General features: G+C 39.4%; 1 long non-coding RNA gene across 1 annotated transcript; it reads right to left on the minus strand.

Annotated features, from left to right (window-relative positions):
- Nucleotides 1-7,004: 7,004 nt before the first annotated feature.
- LOC104078369 lies at nt 7,005-8,464 on the minus strand. Its single transcript, XR_683537.1, has 3 exons — nt 8,339-8,464; nt 8,065-8,140; nt 7,005-7,472 (listed from the first exon to the last, which is right to left on the minus strand). It is a non-coding gene; the product is annotated as an uncharacterized LOC104078369 (long non-coding RNA).
- Nucleotides 8,465-8,797: the final 333 nt, after the last annotated feature.

Below are 8,797 nucleotides of genomic sequence, written 5' to 3' on the forward strand. Positions count from 1 at the left end.
TTCAGCGCATGGAATACTTCTTTTTTCAGAGCCCAAATATAACATTTTATCATCTAGTGAATCTGAAATTTGCTTGGATAGAGCTCAATCCTGCACCATAGAAGTCTGCGGGTATTTAATGAAAGCTAAACAAGGCCTGCATTGATATGATTTATGGATTCGTTGTTTATTTGCAAAAGTCTTCTTTAAAAGACTTATATCACCATGTTAATTACTTTAAATATGTCCATCTGCACTCAAATAATAAAAAAATACGTATGAACTGTAATGAAATACCACCTTGAACCATGCAGGGCAAGAAAAATCATTCATGCTGCAACTATAGCAACTACTAAAATAGCAAAGCACACTGATTTCTGACATGAACCTGTTCCTAATGTCCAAAAGACACTGTGTGCTGCGAGCTTTATATACCAGCTCCCAAAATATCCGAGTCCTGATAGGATGAGAAAATACTGTCATGTTCTTGCACCAGGCCAATTACAAAGCTGTAGTTCCTGTGCTGGTAAAGATGTTTCCTGTTGATAACACAAAGGACAACATAGCACTGAGCTGCTAATGTTATCTGGGACCCTTGTGACCTCTCGGAAACTTTAACAATCGTAGAGTTCACAACACGTAGAAGCACTCCGTCTTGTGCTTTTGTTTTAATAAATAAGCAAGAAAGAAAATAAACACTCGTTCTGCAGCCATGCGCTCACTATTGGTCAGGGAGTAATTAGAGGTGGCTGGAACGTAGATGAGAGCTCAGCTCTATTAGCAAAGGGTTCCTACCTCTGGCGTGGGGCAGTGCTTTTCTAAACAAATACAGTGAAAAGGTGGAATTTTACACTGTAGTATTTTCTTTTGTCAATTTTAAACATATTCCTTTTCAACTTTATAGACTGGTTTGTTATGTTTGAAGATGAAAAAGTAGTTTCATTTGTTTGTAACGTTGGCATTTCTAAACGGACCTCATTCATATCCTTTCCCCCAAGCTTTTTCTCCAACTTTTTATACTGAAGTCTCTTCAAACTCTTCCTGTCGGTGTAGCTTTGTCCCGTCTCCTTGGCTAGACCACAGCAGTCACCAGTACAGAGCCTGGAACGCAGCACTCCAGCAGCTTTAAGGAAGAACTCCTTGAAAATATAAAACTGCAGCTGGATTTGGGTATTAGATTAACTCTGAGCTGTCTATTTCTAATGCACAGTTGAGATCTCCTACCTGACACCCAACTGGTATTTGCCAACCCACACACAAAGCCCTTATAGCAAAACCTCTTAAATCTTGATACGACAAGAAACCCAGTACCTCTGCTCTCTCCTAGACTTTATGGGATTCTCGAATCCCTCATTCCCTGCTGGTGCAGGAGCACGCTCACACTCACCAGAACATGGGTAGGAACCAGCAGCTTCTACAAGCTCTTTAATTAAGGCTTAAAGTGGACAAACCCAGAGTGAGATTTGTCCTTTCTCTGATTTGGAGCATAGGCTCAACACCTGGTTTCCCAACAGTGCAGTCCAGAGTCCGCCAGTAAGGAATCACTCTGCAGAGCCTTACTTGCGATCCAACAGGTACAGCAATGACTTGTAACGCAGTGGCTTGAAGATTCATAAATTACAGACTTACAGATTTAGCCTAGTCTGCCTGATTTCCCTAGATATTCTTCTATCCTTCAAAATCTGTGGTGCAACAAGCATGCTGCTTCAGATGATCTAAGAAAGTCTCACATCAGGTACAGGATTCTCTTTATGAAGGACATTCTTAAAGCCTTGTAATTGAATATTTGGGCTTTAGTTCTCTGCTAAGGGTGAGTCCTTTCAATGCTGCTTAAAACACCCCATCCGCTCTTTACCTATACCTGCCCAACTGGAAGAGCAGAGATAAAACTAATCAGCGTTTTTCCTTGCTCAATTGTTATTCCTGCAACTTGCGATAGTTTCCTTTGAGCAGTGCTTATTCACAGCAAGTCACAGTGGGAGAGGGTGGGAGGCAGAGTTCATTCATTTTTGTAGCATAACATAGAGCAGATTGTGTTTGGATTTCACTAGATATTTGTTGTTTTACGTTTCTTTGCTTTATATTGGAGAAGGGCCTGCAACAAAACTTTGATCCAAGGTACAAATCCACAGCCAAGATTTGAACTAAGCCTACAAAACTTTCTTCAGAACAGGCCGTAGCCCAGCACACTGACTTTGGGAGTGTCTTGTTCTTCACGTTGCTGATCATTTGATTCAGGCCTGTTTCTACTTATTTATTTGACCATCAGCCTGCAAATGAACTTGGAGGCTCCAGGTTCTAGCCCATAATTTTTTGAGAATAACCCAGAGTAATTCCACTTACAGCACAACGATGTTGCATCAGTGCAATGCTGCAACTGCCAGGGCAGTCAACAAGACCAGAATGAGCACGAAGACATGCTGGCAGCTTGAAGGGGGGAAGGAGAAGAGGAAGGAGAGAGATGTCATAAGGTTAAGCTGGGCATAATTTCTGATATTAAACTCAAAATTATCCAAATTCTCTGCTTCAACCAGACTGCCAACAACCACAGAGCAGCAGAACAGCTGAAGTGGGAAAAGTGGGTTTAATCTTCCCATGCAATGCCATTGATTTTGCAGGGCTATTGACGATCTCAATTTCAGATGGCTGTTTGCACCAAGTTCCTGGGAACTTAGCCCAGAACGCATCCTAATAAAAAAAGAATCCTTCATTTTCAGGAGAACAAATGCAGAAACGAGTTTAGCTACAACTCCTATCTTTAAAAACACACTACATTTTTCTGTTTAGAACTGGTGCGCACGGAGCAGAGACAGACACGCTGCTGCCCAGAGCAATGGTCATGTCATAAAGAGCCCACAGCCAGAGCTGGCCACGATCCGCACACGGACCCTGCGCTGCCAAAGCCAGAGATCAAAGACACAGCCCAGTTCACCAGCCCGGGAAGGGAGAAAATACAGAAGGACCCAAAGTCTTTAACTAATGCGCTAATAACAAAGTGAAGTAACTACAAAAGGGAACCTCCTGCATCTGACTACAGCGAGAGATGTGACTAACTGTGCTTTCATAAACGCTGAGTCAAGACAACGTGCCGTAACTACAAGAGAAACAAGTTTTATCTGTGCGTAGGGAGGGCATGACTTGCAGAACACTCCGGATTGCACAAAATTCAGTGGAAAAAAAGGTTTACGACTGTTCATGATTTCAGTACAACTTCTCCTGTAGCATAAATGATACTGTTGTATAATTAATTACCATAGCGATTAAGATTTTTCATATCATCCCTTAACTTTGCTCTCTCACGCTATTTTCTGCAAGGCCATCAACCCTCGCGGTGCCAGGGCTGCTGAAATTACAAACAGCAGTGGGTGTCAACCACAGAGGGGGAAAAAAAAAAAAGCGCTGAACTAATTGCAACACACTGCATTTGGCACAAGATAAAGATAGAGGTGCCAAGGTCTAGCCCATTTCTTGTCACAGAATATAAAGTCAGAAATAAACAGGTGCAATCTCTTAACCCGAGACAAACCCACTATGGATGAAGTCTTACTGTCTCTCTTCACGTGTAAGAATGTTTTGTAGACAAAACCAGCTCAGATTAGAGTTGGGAAGCAAATACAAGCAGTACAAACAGTATCCAGGCATAAAAGGATGGCAATAAGGAAGGAAGAAAGAATAGAAACACGTAAAAAAAACCCAGTGAAAGAATCCCCCCAGCTGGAAGACAGAGGTGGAATGAAGCTTTTCTAACACACCCGTTTTATTTGACTGGGAGGTAGGTTCTGGCTTCTTTTATCGAGACAAAACCAGTTTTCTCTAGAGATAATTAAGTGGGGAAAAAGAAGGAAAAAAAGATACCCTCTCTCATATGTTGTATCATACAGGAGCTTTCAGACCACCAGCTGAGTCTTCATTTTGTGACCCAACAACGTCCAACACCACCAGCGTACAATCCGAGTAGCTGCTTCTGTAGCACTGCAGAGACTCATCCATTCCCTTTGCACTGATGCCCTCTACTCTGCTTCGCAGTATTACCATTATCAGTCATGTGAGTGTAACAGAAAGAAATAAGAACATTACGAGAAAACCGTCAAACTAAATTGAGAAGTTACTGAACTCCAAAGATCATACTGCATAAGTCTAAAAAAAAAAAATTATCGTTTTTGCGTTTTTTAATGAACCCAGAGGAACTAAAAATAATACCTTCCAAATCAAAAGACACATTTTGTACATACTGTTTGAGTGTACGACTCTTTCTTATAATTAATGGGAAGCATGCAGCATGCTCAGAATGCCATCTACTGGCAAACCTGGCCATGGGGGGGAGGAAAAAAAAACCACTGACAAAGTAGTTTGTTGCAATCTTTCATTCTAAGAAAGCCAAGATACCAGATACACGTACACACCACGACAGGAAGTAAAGCTACCTATTTACTCCAATGGGGGAGTGCCGCTGACGCACCTTGAGGAACAGCTATCTAATCAGTTAGCAATTAAATAATGCGTAGATGACGTTACAGTTTTGCATGCCTGGGGAGGGGGAGAGGGGGGAATGCTTGCCGCTGTTGAAATATTCTGAGCCAGCAGTCCGTGCTAAGCATAGAGGCGGGGAAACACACTTAAGCTTGCTGAGAAAAAAACAGCCTGCTTCCCAGCTTATTACAAAAACAAGACTGCGGAGAACATTTAAACATTGCTGGCTTAGTATTAGGAACAGAGATGCGTTTTCAGACCCACCTAAGTAGTTTAGTCTTTTAATGTTCCAAATTCCAGGTAACACAGCTATGAAGCCGCGTTGAGCTGAAAACACAGAGATACTGCTTATTTGAATTATGCAAATTGTCTTTATATATTAGGCACTTACCTGTAACATAGTGGCAGACCATCAAATTTACATTTTTCCACATTAGGCAGAGAACAGAAGCCACCAAGATAAGAAAGATTTAGCAGTTGCTGCAAGAACAAAACTTACCAAAAAAAAAAGTTACTCCTCGAACCAGAGCTAGTGCTAGAATAACATCACGGCTCTCTGTTTCTGCCTTTATGCCTGTGTAAGTATCCAGGGACCCCATATTTCGACAATGAATGAATGAAGAGGTGGGGTTTTTTTGCTTTCTGAAATAGAGGACGCTAATGAGCACTGATTTTATGGTGCAGGGCAAATTTTGCAGAGAACAATAGAGAAGCAAAGATTTTGTCAGTAGTTGGTAAACAAATCAGGAATATGAATACTTTCAGCTTTTATGAAGTTCAGTTCCACTTATCCAGGCCTCATATTAGAACAACTGCGGGTGCTCTAAGATTAGAGGCTACAAATTGCTGTAGATCAAACTGAAAAAAGAGCAAGTGAAGTGCAACTGGTTCAAAGAGGACTTTTTGCCCTTTATTACTTCCCGGACAAACACGGCTGATGCCCCATCATCAAAACAGAATCAAATTGCGACAAAATATGAGAAAACACTGTTCTGGTCCTCAAGATACAACCTTCAACATGAAAACAAATGAAGCTATTAAGAGTCACATTTCACAGGCAAATAATTAAAGTGAACACTTTGAAGAACAGTCATCAGAAAGTGATCTGTCAACCAGTTACAGTTTTAATATAAAAATGTTTAGTTCAGTCATAAGCTTAATTGTTCAAATGAAAATGAGTGGTGGAACCAAAATCTTGAACAAGATGATTCAATTTGTTTCAACATCAAGCTTGTTGGGTGACAAATACAGTAACCTTACTCCAGAATATACATGTCCACACCCATCGTTGCCTAACCGGCTGTCTGGTTATTGCCTAGATACCTCCAGGTGTCAGTCCTTTCTGAGGCAGATCTCCCTGTAACATTACAGCAGCTGCATCTCAGGGGAATTTAGCTGATTTTTTGCAATTAGTATATACTGTATACACAGGTATATCTATAGATATAGCCTTCGAGGATTTAGGGGGACAATGAGTGAAATATCTTCTCAATCTTGTGGGAGAGGCAAGGACTGTCAACAGAGTGGTGTGGAGAACCTTGCGCAGAGTGTACTACATCACATTTGCAGACATATATTTAGATTTTGATGGTTTAAGTTTAGCACCTGTCAGGAGTACCAAATTCAAACCAAAACAGTCTAAAAATTGTTTAAAGAAAATACTGATAACCATCAAAATTTTTCTGAAAAAAATCAAAATAACTATGTACACCCATGCCAATCTTAGCTTCTCAGAAAAAAATGAAACAGCATGTAAAAAAAATAATACCTTTAAGTATAACATTCTGAACTGTTATCCATTCTGCCAGGAAGTTATAATAATAGTTGTTTACAAACGGAAAAGACTAAGAAAGAAAGCATCCCCCCTAGGGCAAATAAAGTTAAACAATTCTAGCAAACTATAGCAAAAAAGGGAAATATTTGCCCTAAATTAACACACAGGCAAGCTGGAAGAAAGATGGTAACTGTATTTTTATCAGCCTCTTCATAAACAACAATCAATTTTCAGGAAGAGGTTGGAGTATATTACTATTATCTGGAAAAATAATAATAAAAAAACCAATCTTCCTACCAAATTTCATCACCTCCAAAATTGTTTTGGTCTTTTTTTTTTAATAATTAATCTAAGGTCTTATGCCTACATATTAGTTTTGAACTTGTTTTCCGAATAGAAATTTAAAAAAGGCAAATACTAGTCAATTGGCATAGGGTTTCCATGCCCTAGGGGTGTCACAGGGTTGAAACTCTTCAGTCTGCATTTCGACTAACTTGAACTAGCAATCATCATGCCTCCACAGAGATGTTCCCATAGACATTTACTTCTGTGATCTCTTGTTCTCAGTTAACCTAGTCTTTAACAAATCCATATTCTTGCTTCCAAACCCTTCACTTGCAGTTGTTGTGTCAGATTAATTGGTTTGAAACCATGCAAAAAGAGCAAATAGTATTTTTGGACTTCTGATAGTTAACTCGTATTCCGTAAATTTTTATAAGTTAACAGAGCTTTGAATGAGTTAAGGCACCCATATGCCCAGAAAAAAATAAATACCTTGGGCTAAATACAACTAAGTGTTCAGCAGTCATTTAATTGCACCATTGTCTCCCTAATTTGTAGCATAATGCTGCCAATGTCTTTAGAGATCCTAAAATACAAATACTAGAAACTTTGCGAATGTAACGGACAAGGCATTGACAAGACATTCTCAAGGTTCATTCTGTATTCCTGGCTCCTCAAGGTAACTGCTACTCCTAATGTAATTAGCATTTAGCAGCAAGATCAGCATATTCTAAGAATGAAATAAATATTCACACAATCAATACTAATGGTTCAAATGCTCAAACACATTATTGAAAACAGTAATTTTCCAATCTTTCTCCTGCCAATCCAAGATTGCAGAAACAAGACCCTTGGCAACAACATTCACAGCTCTCAGTACCACAGAAGCTTCTGCAAACAAATTCTATGCCTGAAGTTTGTCGTCTGTGGTGCTTGCGAGGTGTTTACTGTGTTCGAAGCTGGTAGTCTGTAAAGGGGAAAAAAACCCAAAAAACCAGTTCTAGTAAATTGTCTCACTAGAAGTAGTAAAGCAGATCAGCAAATTGGGATGAAGTGATATAAAATAAAACCAGATCTTTGCTTAGAATGGCCATAATAATGAGCTCTAAAGCGATTAAAGTAACTGCAGGTAATCATGCTTCCATGCCAGAAAAAGTTAGATTAGAAAAACAACAAAAAACAAAAAACCAAAAAAACCCCCACCACTTTTACTTGCTAACAATCTGATATCTTTTAGTAGACAGTGTCTTATATATTTTAAAGCAGGCAGAATGGTATGTGTGAGCAATTTCTTTTTAAATTTACTCTCCAAAAATCTCACCGAATCCCAGCTTAATTACAAAATACTTGAACAGCATTACTGAACTATCCCATTGGGTCTTTCACTAAGACACCAAAAAAGGTGACTGGAAAAAGCAGCATACCTTAATCTAACATGTACCTAAACTGTATAGTTTAATACGAGCAAATTGGTTTTGTGTGTTGCAATTTGTAAGCTTATGCTGGAGAAAGAAAATATGCAAGTTGGAGACATCTACAGTCTATGGCCTTCCATTTACCTCCATTCTGGGTAATATAACGAACCCACGGGAGAGCCTGGTAGCCACTCTTCTCAATTATCTTTAAGTAGCGAACCTGGAAAGAAAGATATGTTAAGAAATAAAGTCTCCCGTGTCAGCCAAGCAGCATTTAGCACAAAAGAAAAATTGGGGTTTTTTTGTCAAAGATATATTTTATGGATAACATTGAACAGGAATCATCAAGATGAGAAAAACTTGTGTGTTAAGAGCCTAGCACGTTAACTTACCAGTATTTCCATTTTCAACTACTAACCTGGATTCCTGAAGTGGTGAAATATGGAATCTCAAACTTCACACTAATGGGAGGTTTTCCTTCCTTATCTTCAGCTTCAACACTTGGAAGTCCAAAGTGAGCTCTCATCAGGTATTCTTTTCCACCCTACCCAAAAGGGACAGATATTTTTTTCATGAAACAAAAAAAACTTGCAACGATACAAGTGGTTTTCTTTATGTCAAATTGCTGAACTCCACTATTAATTTCAGCTCTTCATTAGGGCTTAAAAGTGAGCACTTGTTTTTATTTAAAAAATACTTTTTTTTTTTCAAGGGTGCCACCGACCATTCTGATTAAATGGTGACAGACAGCTGTACTACCGCACCACTAGCATTTGAAAGAGCTCATGCTCATGGAACCACCCAAGAAGCACAGTCCGATAAACTAAAACAGCTGCTGCTAAATGTAGGCCAAGGGATTACACCATCCACAGACATC

Source organism: Fulmarus glacialis, unplaced genomic scaffold, assembly GCF_000690835.1.
Source record: "Fulmarus glacialis isolate BGI_N327 unplaced genomic scaffold, ASM69083v1 scaffold42756, whole genome shotgun sequence".
Lineage (NCBI taxonomy): Eukaryota > Metazoa > Chordata > Aves > Procellariiformes > Procellariidae > Fulmarus > Fulmarus glacialis.